Source organism: Prionailurus viverrinus, chromosome C1 (assembly GCF_022837055.1).
Source record: "Prionailurus viverrinus isolate Anna chromosome C1, UM_Priviv_1.0, whole genome shotgun sequence".
NCBI classification, from domain to species: domain Eukaryota; kingdom Metazoa; phylum Chordata; class Mammalia; order Carnivora; family Felidae; genus Prionailurus; species Prionailurus viverrinus.
In genome coordinates, this window is record NC_062568.1 from 97,710,089 (window position 1) to 97,725,269 (window position 15,181).

Here is a 15,181-nt window from a genome sequence, read left to right on the forward strand (position 1 = left end):
ACGAACAGGGTCTTAATTCATGATTCCATTACCTCTCCCGCCCCTGCCTTGGGGGAGCCTATGCGTGTCTCTACCCAGGTAGGGTGTGTGCGTGCATGTGGCTCTGTTATAGGACATCGCACGCTCTTTATGGAGTCAGAGCCAGCTCGAGGCTGTATTTGACTATGGGGCTACGGGCTTTCTTGAAGACAGGAGCAGTATTTTTTTTTAAGTTTATTTATTTATTTTGACAGAGGGAGAGGGAGGGGCAGAGAGAAACGGAGAGAGAGAGAGAGAGAGAGAGAGAGAGAGAGAGACAATCCCAAGCAGGCTCTGCACTGTCAGCACAGACCCCAAAGTGGGGCTTGAACTCACAAACCCCAGATCATGACTTGAGCTGAAACCAAGAGTCAGATGCTCAACCAACTGAGCCACCCAGGTGCCCCAGGAGCAGGATTTTTTTTTTTTTTTTAAGCTGAGTGGTACGGGTTCCAGTCTTGAGGTCAGAGCAGTGGCCCCGCTCTGAGAACATCACGTCATTTTCCTGAGGTTCAGTTTCCAGAGAGGAATCCAGAAAACCATTCCTCCCTCACGTAAGTGCCCAGCTGACTTTCCCTTCCTTTAGCTCTTTCAAATCATCGCCACCTCCTGTCCACTAATAACTTCTGTATCAACCACCCCCTGCCCAGCCTCGTGGTTCTTCTAGTACTTTACTGTCACTCCAACATTACACGACACGTTCCTTTGCTTGCTCATTGCTGGTCCATCTCTCCTACAGAAGGCAAGTTCAACGCTGACAGGTCTTTGTTTCGTTTATTACGCACCCCCTAGGATCTGACACAGCACCTGGCACGTGGTAGGTACTAAGTGTTTACTGCATGATTTAATGAGTCGATTCAATCAGTCTCAACAAATCAGTCACTAAAATAAGTTAGCCTCCACCTCCCTCCCATGCTGAGGATAACGTAAGACTATTTTTATGAACTTCAAAATTCTTTATCGTTGTCAGCTATGGTTCATCTTTGTATGCCCCCCCCCCCAGTGTCCTCAGTGCTCCGCATATAATTGGTGATTAAGAAATCTATCTGGTGAATAGGGGCACCTGGGGGGCCCCGTCGGTTAAGTGTCTGACTCTTGGTCGCGGCTCAGGTCACGATCCCATGGTTCGTGAGATCGAGCCCCGCATCAAGCTCTGTGCTGACAGCACGGAGCCTCCTTGGGATTCTCTCTCTGCCCTCCCCCATTTGCACTCTTTCTATGTCGCTGTCTCAAAATAAATAAATACACATTCTTCAAAAATCTGGCGAGTGGATGACTAAAGTAATCCGTAACGTAGTTACGGTCAGTCAACTCTCGATCATCGGCATTAATGAGCGGGAGGCAAGCGACAGATCATTTGGAACAGAAGCTGCTCTGAAAAGCATTGCTGTGGGCTGGAATGTGTCCCATCGTATTTGTAGCTTGATCTCCCAATAGTGGCCACAGGCCTGGGAGCCAGGGCCGGCTCACTAGCTCCGTGCACCTAATGACTCACTGCTCAGACGTTTGAAGTCCCCTTTGCTGCGTGTTCCAACAAACGTATTCATTTCCTGCTGCCTTTTGAATCCCAGTCTGGCCTGAATGGCTCCACCCCGTCCCTTCAGCTCTGATTTACAGGACCTTTTCTCAAAGCCAGAGGCATCCACAGGCGGCCAGAGCCCGGGGCAGGCGCAGAGCACGAAGTTCTCCTGATGAGAAAGGCTGTAAGAGCACATACTGAGAGGCCGACAGAACGGTATGTTCCCTTCAGCAAGACTGTGGCTTTTCCCCAGGACCTCCAAGGCCTCCAGCAGAGCAGAAAACTTCCGGGAACCATTTGCTTTCTGCTTTCTTCTTCTTTGACTTATCACAAGTGCAGCCAACAGCTGTCATTTATTTCTGGCGCCTGATTTTGCCACGTTTGTGAATTATCTCATTTAAAGCTCAGCATCGCCCTTCGAGATCAGGAGAGATATCCTCTCTCCTCTTGCAGATGAGGAAGTGAGGTTCAGGCAGGTGAGGCTCCCACCCAGGGTCGCACAGCCGAACGGTGACCCAGGATTAGTCGGCCCCCTTCGCCACTCCTGCCCCTCACATATCATCTCAATAATCAGATTTTACTTTTATTTTTTTAAGTTGACTCCTTTATTTTGAGAGAGAGAGAGAGAGAGAGAGAGGTCACGAGCATGAGCAGGAGAGGGGCAGAGAGAGGGAGAGAGAGAGAGAATCCCAAGCAGGCTCCGCACTGTCAGCACAGAGCTCAACGTGGGGCTCGATCTCAGGAACCTCGAGATCATAACCTGAGCCAAAACCAAGAGTCGGATGCTCAACCGACTGAGCCACCCAGGTGCCCCTCAGATTTTACCTTTAAGTAGGTCTTTTCCCCTATAGCCACTGAATTCTTAAAGGTGGTTTATTAGCATTCAGGAGCACGTTTCTGATGTAGGAGTGAAGACCAATGAGAAAATGCGATTCCATATACTACAATTTGGTAGCAAGTTAAAGGGCAGGCTTACCACCCTGATTATGTTTTGCTCGGGCCAATGTTAATGTTAGTTTGTCCATCTGATCAGTAAGTATTTGAGTACCTGCTCTGTGCCCAGCATCGGGGGTACAGCGCTGAACAAAACAGATACATCACCCCCTCCATGGGTCTTATGCTCGACCCACTGATAGAGACAGTGGTTAGGAAAATATGGAGTAGGTTAGTTGGAAATATGAAAAATAAAGTAGGGCAAGGGAATGGGGAGCGCAGAAGTGGTGGAAATATCCAAGGAAGAATTGGTTGATAAGGTGGAATTTGAGAAAAGATCTGAAAAATGTGAGGGAGTGAGCCATATAGATACTGGTCGAAAGAGCAGTCCTGGTGGAGACAATAATGGGCTCAAAGGTCCTGGGGCAGAAATGTGTCCAGAGCGTTGAAGAGACAGCAACAAGGCTATGGTGGCTAGAGAAGAGCAAGAGAGAGTGAGCAGGTGAGGAGTGAGGTCTGAGAGGTTAAGACCAGAGGGTTAGATCATATTGGGCAGGGTGCATGGAGAGCAGTCAGTGTGTCGGGAACCAGGTTGAGAAAGAGTCACGGCGGCATCGGCACAGCCAACATGACACGCATATTATCTTGCCAAAGACAATCCCATGGTTAAATGTTCTTATTGAAGCTAAGTCACTGCAACCTTCACCCCGATGTGTCCTTCAAAAATACACTTCAGCCTGTTGATATTTCTAAACCCTACTCCCTGTATACTGCATTACCAATGCAGTGCATAAACAACTATATCCCGATGTTGTCAATTGTCTGATAACTGGGTTCCAATCTCACACTATGAACGGCGGGTCCTAAAATCCCTGTGTCGAAGCGCTCACCTGCAATATGATGGTATTTGGAGACGAGGCCTTTGAGAGACGATTGGGTCATGAAAGTGTGGACCCCGAGATGGAATTCACGCCTTTAGAAGAAAAGAAAGAGAAAGATCTCTCTCTCTCTCTCTCTCTCTCACCATGGCCATGCACCAAGGAAAGACCATGTGAGGACACAGAACGCAGCCTTCCGAAACCCAGGAAGAGAAACTTCATCAGAACCTGACCACGCTGCCAGCCTGATCTCAGACTTCCAGCCTCCAGAGCGGTGAGAAAAATAAGCCTCTCAGTCTGGCGTATGGTATTTTTTACGGCAGCCCGAGCCGACTGAGACAATTGGCTGCCTTTGAAATTCTGCGCATTTTATTTCATGTATTTCAAAACATCCTGAGATGGGATCTGTGGGCTTCGCTGTACTTCCAGAGGGTTCCAGGGCACAATAAAGTTTAAGAAGCCCTCTCATGGCGTCCTTTGAGTCATTAGGAGAACAAGCGTTTTTATTACTGCTGGGAAAGGGGGCCACCGCAGGGGTAAGCTGCATGTGTTTGTTAACAGGATCAGAGTGACTCCCGAGTTGAGAGTACGTTTTGAGCCAAGAGTGAGGAGGCCGCTTAGCAAACTGTTGCAAGCATCTAAGCAACGGATGACCGTGGCTCAGTTTAGGGTGGTGTTTTTATTTTTCCCAGTTTAAACAGAAATTACTTAATGAGGGGCTGACAAGGCCATGGGTGATGAGTGACCAAGAGATTAAAGCCTACAGAGACCAGGGAGAGGTGACTGCAGAAGGTGGCCAAGAAGGAGACAGCGATCAGAGCAGAGTAGCTGGGTACTTATTTCTGTAAATGGCCTTCCTTTCATCATTAGGACCTTATAAAACCCATTTATGGGGCAGCCCAATGCGGACAAATGAGACCGTGGAATTAGCAGTAATTAATCGCAATTAAATCCAGTCTGAGTACCTGGCCACACCCCTCCCTCTCCCAACTCCCCACCCCCTCTCCTCCTGCTCCCTGAACCCCACCCATCACAGGAGGCCAACCCTTCCTGATAAGATCAGGCTCTTTTCAAACCAACTGAACACGTACAGAACAGCAGCACACTCAGCGAGGTACAGCTGGGGATCAAAGCCCGGGGTCCTGTCCAGCTGGGAAGGGACGCAAACTCACAACCGGCTACAGAGCTCCCGCAAAGAAGTATTGTGGAAGTAAGTGCCAAGCAGCCTAGAGTTCAGGGGGAGGGGAGGAAGCACTGTTGGGCAGGGCGACCCCGGGGGTGTCCACTGCCAACAGGAGCTCTGCTTGACCCTGGAGGGATGAACCTTCCAGAAGCTTCCTCCAAGCAAGGAAGCCGTCTCACTCACCTTTGTAACTCCCATGCCGTCTTTGCAGCTGCTGCCCAGGGAAGGCAGGTCATGGGAGATAGCAGACCTTCCCGGTGAGGGTAACGATGTGACCAGAGACAGTGAAGCACGCGGACATTCAGACGACCAGGCCACTACGTACACGGTTTATGTCAGCAAATTCTAGCCCATGGTCCAAATCCAGTCTGCTGTCTGCCGTACAGCCCACAAACTAAGGATGGGTTTTACGTTTTTATAGGGTTGAAAACAAGAGTCAAAAGAAGGTTCATCTTAATTATTTTCATTTTAATTTTGAAATTCAATGCCAGTATCCGTAACATTTTGTTGGAACGTAGCCATGCCCATTCATTTATGTATTGTCTGTGGTTGCTTTGGTGTTACAACAGCAGAATTGAGTAGTTGTTACAGAAACCATCTGGCCCACAAAAGCTAAAATATTTACGATCCAGCCCTTCACAGAAGATGTTGGCCAACCCCTGCTGTGCGTGGATGGCTCTCCCTCAAATTGTGCAGTGCACAACCTATACCACTGAACACGGCAGCCTTGGCCCAAGATTGGAGTCCAGGGTCCTGGTTGGTAGCCACATTATGCTCTTTTTGCCTAAGCCAATACCTATCACTCCGCTTCAGTTGCATGCCTTCTTTCTCATCTGGTATTTTGGACACACGGCTCAAACTGCCAGGAACTTTCCTGCAAGTCATTATGGCAAAGGATTCCCTCTCATCATTCAAGTCACAGCTCAGATGGCCTTTCTTGAAAAGAGCTTTCCCTCCTCATTCACTCGGGGCCCCGACTCATCTTCTTCTCACCATTTATCGTTATCTGAGATGACCTTGGGTGTGCATTTGTGAACCTGCTATGGCCGTAGTCCCCACTGGCATTCAAGCTCCAACAAAGAACTGAGTCTTGCCACTGTGGTGCCTCCAGCACCTAGAACAGTCCCCATCGCACAACAAGAGCTCAACCAATATTTCCCAAATAAATTTTAACACTCTATGCTGCTAGAAAGATTTACAATACCCATGGACAAGAGAGCATTCATTATGTTATTCTCTGTTTTTGCATGTGTTTGGAATTTTTCTTAAGAGAAAAGTTTTCTAAAAAAACATTCTGTAGAGGGGCGCCTGGGTGGCTCCGTCGGTTAAGCATCCGACTCTTTGCTTCGGCTCAGATCATGGTCTCACGGTTCACGAGTTCGAGCTCCACATCAGGCTCTGCGTTGACAGAGCGGAGCTTGCTTGGGATTCTGTCACACTCTCTCTTTCTCTCTTTCTCTCTCTTCTCCTTCCCCGCTTGCTCCCTCTCTCTCAAAATAAAAATAAACGGTTAGAAAAATTAACAGATAAAAATAAAGAGAATTCCGTACGTAGCCAAATGAAAACATTTCAAACCAAAACCAAACAAACAAGCAGAAGCTAGGAGTCGATGCCATGGCAACTCAGACTCACGCCACACCTGCTCTCCCACGTCTTCTGCTAAAACTTGAAACTGGGTTTCTTTTCATAGAAAAAAAAAAACTGTGATAGGCATAACTCTTTCAATTACAAGTGTCAAACCCTACATTCAGACTCCTATACGAGAAACAAAACAAAATTTATGGCTCACAAGGCGGGAAAGTGCCTTCAGGCACAGTGGGATCTAGGGCCACGGTCTCTCTCAGAGCTGCTGGGCTGGCCTTGCCTCCCTCTCAGAAAGGCTCTGTGCTGCTATGAGCTCTCCTGGCCCTAGAGGGATGGACCCTGTTGCTCCTGCAAGGACCCCCAGAAAGCCCCGAGGACTCTGATTGGCCTGGTGTGGGTCACACGCCCTTCTGGAACGGATTACTGGGGTCAAGAAGGTGGAGTCCCCTGGCTGGCCCGGCACAGAGTGATGGCTGCAGTCTCTCCCACCCAAAACTCATCACCCGAGCGGAAACGCTGTGGAACAGTACGGGGAGGGTTCCCCCAAAGAGAGGGGTGCTGGGCCACACACAGGACACACACATACGATAGGACTTGATGCTGGAACCTGGCTTCTGAGCCTAGAGCAGAGAGGGACAGAGGTGACGAAACTGGCCCTGAGGGCAGGGCCAGGCAGGTGGGGTCTCGTCCACAGAGTGTAGAGTCCAGGAGATGTCCTTCAGTCAATGCTGGATGTCAGTAGGTTACTCTGGACAAAAACAAGGCCACTGGACCGCTCGGAACCAAGAAAACTTCAGTCCTCAGAATGAAGCCAGCAGCAGGGGTTGTGTGGGGAGGCAGGAGCTCTGATTCAGGGTCAGCCCCAGTGCCCAGGACCATCTCTTACGTTGTCATATCCAGGGCTGTCGCCACACTGAAGGAAGGATCAGACAGGTGACCGGCACAGACATCATCTCGCCTGCCTGGGTTCAGGACGTGGAAGTCAGCTGCCACGGGGCCCCAGGACACTGTGCAGTGTGTCCCTGGGGACAGTCGGGGCGGGACATGGGGGAGCTTAAGACGGATGCGTGGTCAGATAGGACATGATGGGGGGGAGGGGCTTAAACCATACAGGAGAGAGACAGAAACCGTAAGCAAGCAGGAAACTGGGGCTCAAATTTACCCCCATCCTGCCTCCCTGTTCATGATTGGCTTCTCCCTCAAGGAGCAGGTGGAGGTGTCTTCCACACAAAGAGGCTTGTTTTCTCATCTGCACGAAAGGCAGGGAATGTGCCTAGAGGGGTGGCTGTGCGGGGCAAGGGACAGAGTTCATGTAACGCCATCAGCACAATGCGTGGCCCAGAGTAAGCATTCAATAAGCGGTTATTTTCCAGTGGTCACGGTATGAAGGGGCAAATGCATTCATTCACAGATCGCTACCCGGCACCCTTCAAAGTGACACATCCCTCTTCCTTATACAAAGACGAGTTCCTCTTATTATTTTTCTAGTTAACCAAAGAAAAAAAATCCAATTGAAGCACACTCTCCATCAGCCTCTTGTTGCATCCTGTGCAAACGGCTTCCTTAATTAAAAGATCTTAATCACAGCACAGCTTTTCCCATAGAGCTTTCCAAGAGGAGGCAGGACCTGCCACAGTGGGTCTTGCCAGGCATCCAGGGCAGTGAGTCACACACCTCTTCAGGCGCCTTGGAAAATCCAGAGCGTGAGGCTCGCCCTTCCCCGGTCTCACCCCCCACTTCCTAGCATCACCCCTCCCCCGCCCCCCCCCCCCGACAATCTTCCTTCTGGTTGAGATTCACACTCTCTTCTCCATCACGCCCTTGGCCCCTCTGTCTTGGCCTGTCACACCCACTGGCCACCCCACACTCCGTGTTGCCTCACTCTCTTCCTCTTCCAGTAGGTTCTTCGAGTTGAGGCAGGTGACAGGGGCTGCTTCCTCAGCCTTTGGACTTGTTTACTATGGCGGCTCCTTTGCATACCAGCATGGCTCCTGGTGGATACCTGCATCCTTGGAGAGCAGGCGGGCTTCCACGGCGGAGGTTCCTCACATCCCGCTCCTCCAAGCCTTGTCGGTTGCCTCCGTCAAGATGTAGACGGCCCCCCGTTTCCCTCCCCTTTGATCATGGTGATGAGGAGGAGGAGGAGGAAGAGGATGACCACTAGGACCTTCCAACTCATGTGGGACGCCCTCCCACCCCTAGCATCTGAGGACCTTACCATGCACGAACACCGAGCCCCAGCTGGCTCGTGCCTGGGTGGCAGTTCTCAGAGAGCCCCAGCACCATGAATCCGTCCACATGGGCTTCCCTGGGAGCTGCCAGCTGACCACTGCATCACCAAAATGGGGTTGGCTTTCCACGGGGCCATATTTGAACAGAGCTTGTATTCCATTCTTGCTGCACATACTTTAGACCAAAGGATGGCCTGGCCCAGTTTATAAAAAGGGAGAGTTTGGGCCAGATACCCAAGAGAATGTAGACGGACAACTAATTCGGGAAGTGTAAGGCAAGGCAAGGGACAAAGCTGCAGTCAGTCAGCCAATGGTTGAGCTCCAGGGATGAGGTGGGCGGGCAGGACCTTCGGCCATGTCTGGGAAGGCTGGCTGGGACATACTCAGCCTCTTGGGACTGATATGAATAGTTGGATGGGCCGCCAGGGGGTGTGAGTCAGGAGGGATGGGGAAGGAGAGGGCAATATTTTCAACTTCACATGGACCATAGAGATCTCCTACTCCAAGATTTTTTAATATGGTTTTTGAGCCTCAGGACCATCTTTCAATCAAATAGCGTGCAAAAGCCTCACATAGATGTTCTCTGGCCTACTTCATCACCTAGTTCTGAGAGGTCTCGCCTAGCCTCCAAAAACGGCCATTTGGTTGGCGACGGTCTGACACAACCGAACCGCTTCAGGATAAACGTCTCTCAGTTTTTACCAGTGCCAGCAACCTCGCTGTTCACTTTGACGTCAACTCGAAGGAAGAGCAGTTTGTGCCTGATGTGCCGTCCAGCTTCTGCGAACATCAAACACATCTCCAGCCTTGGTTAGGAGGGTGGGCTCCCGGTCGTGACCAGAACACGACAGAAGGATCAAACACAGACTGCCACCTCCGGAACAGGAGCAGGTGCTCTACGAGTCCACCTTGTTCCAGAGACGAACGGGGGGGATGTCTGTATTCACGCTGAGGCTACTTCTTCCCCAGTGGAACTATTGGCATGCGGTGAAATCTGCAAGTGAATGTTTCAGAGCCCGAGGAGCGCTCTCCACAATGTCGCAGGCAGACAGCAATGATACTTACCCTTAGGACAGGCTTCCGTGGCTTATTACACAAGTAATAAACACCCATTATGTAATATATAGAAACGCAGATGGAAAAAAAGCAGATGATGCATTTTGTTGTGTTTTTTTTTAATGTTTATTTATTTATTTTTCAATATATGAAATTTATTGTCAAATTGGTTTCCATACAACACCCAGTGCTCATCCCAAAAGGTGCCCTCCTCAATACCCATCATCCACCCTCCCCTCCCTCCCACCCCCCATCAACCCAGAGGATGCATTTTGATCACCAACAATCCTGTCCTGAAAGGTTGCCATTGTTAATAGTTTGATACATTTCCTTCCGATCTTTTGTCAAAGCAATAGCAATACACTGTAAATATAAGTGAACATTTCATGAGATGTGTTTTTAAAATTTTTTTTAATGTTTATCTTTGAGAGAGAGAGAGAGACAGAGCGTGAGCAGGGGAGGGGCAGAGAGAGAGGGAGGCACAGAATCCAAAGCGGGCTCCAGGCTCTGAGCTGTCAGCACAGAGCCCGATGCAGGGCTCGAACTCTTGAGTTGTGAGATCATGACCTGAGCCGAAGTCGGACACTTAACCGACTGAGCCACCAGGTGCCCCTAATGATATGTATTTTTAACAAAAGTAGGATCATACATATTTGTTGATTATACCTCTTGTTTGCAACCAAAAACGTATTCTGATCGTGTCTTAATATCATAAATACGTCTCTACACTGACACTGTCAATGACCACACAGGTGATTCATTGTGTGGAATGAATGATAAACTATTCAGCCATATGCCAATCGTGATACATTTAGGGTTTCTTTTCCTTTTTTCTTGTAAACATCATGCTGATAAAGGACCCCGTACACCTATCCCGGCTCATCTGCCCACTTATTTCCTTATAAAAGCACACTTGTTGGACCAAAACCACATATACTAGGGTGGATGGACGCTGTTCATTGGCTGGCCAAACCCCCATCCACAGCCCCAATTCCTGGTCACGTTGAGTAACATAGCTTTTATTTTCTGTATTCTGGTGACATCTGGAGCTTCGTTGACTTTGCAGTGACTGCCCCTCCCAGGGTCAACAGATACCTAGTGATAATAAAGGATTCACCTGCAGGCACACTTTCCAAATCAAGCAATCCGGAGCCCACACCCCCAGACACCTCCTCTACAGGCTCTCACACTCTGGGCCACTACTCACTGCCCTAAATACCCACGACAGGGTACCCGGCTACTTGGGACAGTTTCTACACCCGAGAGTATTCAAACTAGCCAATGTTAAATCTGTCAATCACACCTCGCCTGTTCCTTCCCAGGGACATCACAATAAAGGCTCTCCCACACATTTCCCCCTTAATCCCTCTGCCCTCTGACCAACACTGGGGCTTCCCTGTGTGCCCCTTTCTCTTGGAAACGATGAACGACAATCTTTTCGACGGCAGTCACCTCCTGGTCTTGTTCCCCTTACCGGACCTCAACTTTTCTATCGATACGCTTTATTTTCAAACACATGGTGGGGGGCACACAGGTCTGTCTCCTTCTGTCTCTTCTGTGACTAGAACAGAGCCTGCAGACAGAAGGCTCTTTGGTGTGCTGTGTGTTTCAGGGCGACTCCGCTGTGGTCGCAGAAGAGGGGCTCGGGGTCCAGAATTGACCACTAACCGAACAGGCTCATCCTCGCCCCTTCCCAGCTGCCTCACCGCCTCCCATAAATAAGTATGAACTCCACTGGGCAGGCCTCTTGAGCCTCTGCAGCTCCAGACCCTGGGCCTGGATACACAGGCATGAACAGAAGTCAGAACGCGACGAGAACGGAAAGAACGCGTTGGACCAAAGTCGCCAGTGCTGCCGAAATAAGTGCAGAAGAGCTTGCGAAGCACGGGTATTGGGGCCCGCCATCCAGAATTTGAATCCAATTCTGTCATTGGTTTGGTGAGCTTTGGAAAATCTTCTTAGACGCATTGAATGTCAAGAGCCTCATCTCTAAAGTGGAAAAATAAAATCCTACGTCACCAGGCTGTGATCAGAATTAAATGAAACCATGCGTGTAAAGCTCCGTGTGAGTCAGAATACTTTCCATCACAAATGACAGAAAGCGAGCCCCCAAGGAAATGTATTAGGGTCGCATAACTTGGAAGTCCAGAGCGGTTAGCTTCAGGCGGGGCTGGATCCAGGAGCACTAAGGATAGGACCCGGCCTCAGCCTTTCTCCCCATCACTCATCTCTGTTCCCCTTGGCCTGCAGTCCTTTGCAGAGAGGCTTTCTGCATGCAGCGCCTCCCTGGCCCCTGGAGGCCCTGAGCCCACGTTGTCCCATTGGCTTATGATCCTTATAGTGCAAGGGTGATCGATCTCGTAATGGTTCCAGTAGGAATCCTGTGAAGGTCTCTGGTTGACCCAGCTTGGCTCACATGTCAGCCCTAAACCAATCATCTTTGTGCCAAGACCGGTCACATGCCCACCCTCAGGGAGGAAGGGAGTAACACCAAGGAGTGGACTTGGGAGAGCTCCACCAAGGAAGAACCGTGGTTTCCTAAAGGTAGAGCTGTTGAGGCCCAAACTGCTGGTCCGCTACAAATCTCAGCAGAATATGGAACCGAGTTTTCAAACTGGTACCCTCTGGAGAAACTCGCCTGTGAATGTGTTCTGGGTGGTTCACACAGTGTGGTCCAAAACGGCCATCAGTTGGCCACATTAAATACTGCTGTGGGGAGTGTAAATTAACACAACTCTCTTGAAGGGCGATGTGGCAATAACTATCTGCATTTAAAACGCACGTGATTTTCACCCAGCAATCTCCCTTCTAGGAATTTATCCTATGACTCTACTCCTACGCTTGTAGTTCTAAGAAATGACTCCATAGAAGACTATTTATTGCTGTGCCGTGTGTAAGAGTGGAAGGCTGGAAACCACCTAAATGCCCAACAACGGAGGACAAGTTAAAGAAAATAGGACACGCTGGTTCAGATGAATCCTCGAAACAATAAGAAAAACCGGGGCGGGGGGAGGAAATCCCTTTGTGGGATGGCATCAACCAGTCTGCAAAATATTTTGTTGAGAGGGAAAAGTAAAGTGAAGTGTAGGGCATAGAATCGCATGGCCCCATTTGTTTAAGACCTGGGGAAACCTCACTGTGGTGTGTGTGTTTGGTTTCACGTGCCTAGAAGGATTTATAAGAAACTGGCGGGGCGCCTGGGTGGCTCCGTCGGTTGAGCGTCCGACTTCGGCTCAGGTCGTGATCTCACGGTCCGTGGGTTCGAGCCCCGCGTCGGGCTCTGTGCCGACAGCTCAGAGCCTGGAGCCCGTTTCAGATTCTGTGTCTCCCTCTCTCTCTGCCCCTCCCCCGCTCATGCTCTGTCTCTATCTCTCTCAAAAATAAATAAACATTAAAAAAAAGTAAAAAAAAAAAAAAAAAGAAAAAGAAATTGGCAACACTGCTTCCCCATCAGGGAGAGAACGGTAGTCCAAGGGGCTGCAGTGGGAGGCTGGCTTTCTGCTGAACACCATATTCGATTTGCATAGATTCATATTGTACTTTGGAACCACGTGAATCTTTACTTATCTTAAAAATAAAATAAAAACATTGTTATTCCGAAAACTAACTTGCGGGGCCGAGGTTTATTTTTGGAGTTCAGACACAGCCTGGAATCTCAAAGGAAAAATCCCTCAACACATTTATTCCTTCAGCTTTTCCTTCCCGTGGTTAACGACCTAGGTGTTTTTGTTTTTTTTTTTAATTTTTTTTTTCAACATTTCTATTCATTTTTTTGGGACAGAGAGAGACAGAGCATAAACGGGGGAGGGGCAGAGAGAGAGGGAGACACAGAATCGGAAACAGGCTCCAGGCTCCGAGCCATCAGCCCAGAGCCCGACGCGGGGCCCGAACTCACGGACCGTGAGATCGTGACCTGGCTGAAGTCGGACGCCCAACCGACTGCGCCACCCAGGCGCCCCTACGACCTAGGTGTTTAAGAAACATCTGGGAACGGCTTCCATGGGACGGAGGGAACCAGGGAAGGCTTCCTAATAGAAGACTCCATTTGGCTCTTGAAAGGCGAATGACAGCTCAGCGTGTGGAGGATGAAGCGGCTTCCAGTCACGGGCCTAAAGCCTCAGCATTATCTACACATGCTGTGAGAGGACCCGGCTAAACTCCTGGAAGCTGGAGGGGGCAAGGGCTTGGAGGGGGTGGGGCGGGACCAGAGAGGTCAGCGGGGGCCCTGTGACCAGGAAGCACTCAGGCCCTACCCCATAGCCCATGAGGAGCTACAGGTGGGTTTGTGTTCAGTTAGGCTTTGAGGAAGCCAGGCCTGGCCAAACCACAACCTGGGCGTTAATGAAAAGGCCCAACCCCGGGGACCAAAACTGCCCTCTCTTTGGTGGCTCTTCCCTCACACACCATTGCTTGTGGCCTTCCACTTATAGCATTCTGCCCCCAACAGGAAATGCTCGTGAGGAAGAAGCCAATTAATTACTCCTGCCCCTTGGAGACAGCTGTATTTATCCTTCCTCCTTCCAAGAACCCGGCTGCAGTGGGCACTGGGTGGCGCCCCCAGGGCACGAGCCAGCCTCTGTGTGCAACCCCGCCCCACTCTCCCCCTTTGCGGACCCAGGCGGCTTCTGTTTCTGGAAGGCACTGAATTGTGCGGCCAGGCTGGAAGGAAGCCACTTGTCCTGGAGCCCCACCCCCGGGCTCCAAGGCTCTCCCTGCCCTGCCCTGCCCTGCCTCTTCCCAGAATGCTCTTTTCACATTGTCTGTCTGCTTTTCCCTTCCCATCATATCTTGTCCCAGACATGAATTACCCCTGACCACAAGAGCGACCGGATGGCCTGTCTGCTCTTTCCCACCAAGGGGCCAATGACCGAAAACACCAGTGAGAGGTGTTTCTCTCCCACACAGGGAACCTGCATGCCAGCCGGGAAAAGTGTGCTGACGTAGGACATCAAGGAAGAGGAAGCAGGGATACAGAAAGGGCCTCGGGACCCCTGAAATCCCACCACCCACCACGGCTCCTGCTTGCCCGGAGTAAGCCTGGCCTGCTGATTGGGCTTTACTGTTCTGCAGGTTCAATGTAACAGAAAGACTTTACAAAAATGGTATTTTCTCACTTTAAATTTTTTTTAGTGTTTATTTATTTTTAAGACAGAGACAGAGCGTGAGCAGGGGAGGGGCCGAGAGAGAGGGAGACACAGAATCTGAAACAGGCTCCAGGCTCTGAGGTGTCAGCACAGAGCCCGACGCGGGGCTCGAACTCACAAACCGCGAGATCATGACCCAAGCTGAAGTCGGTCGCTTAACCGACTGAGCCACCCCGGCGCCCCTGATATTTCCTCACTTAAAAAAAAAAAATTATGTATGTCATCAATATTGACTAATTGTTAAATCAGAGCTTAGAAATAAGCCAAAGGGAGAGAGGATATAAAATAACTTACAATCTGGGTATCCTAAAATAACTGACATTTATTCTATTGGTATATATTTCTAAACCTTTTCTCTCAAAGATAGAATTGCCATCACAGAATGCCTTTCTGCTTATCAAATCTTTCTGCGGCATTAGATATTCTTCTACAATGGCATCTTTTTTTTTAATTTTTTTTTAACGTTTTATTTATTTTTGAGACAAAGAGAGACAGAGCATGAACGGGGGAGGGGCAGAGAGAGAGGGAGACACAGAATCGGAAGCAGGCACCAGGCTCTGAGCCATCAGCCCAGAGCCCGACGCGGGGCTTGAACTCACAGACCATGAGATCGTGGCCTGAGCTGAAGTCGGACG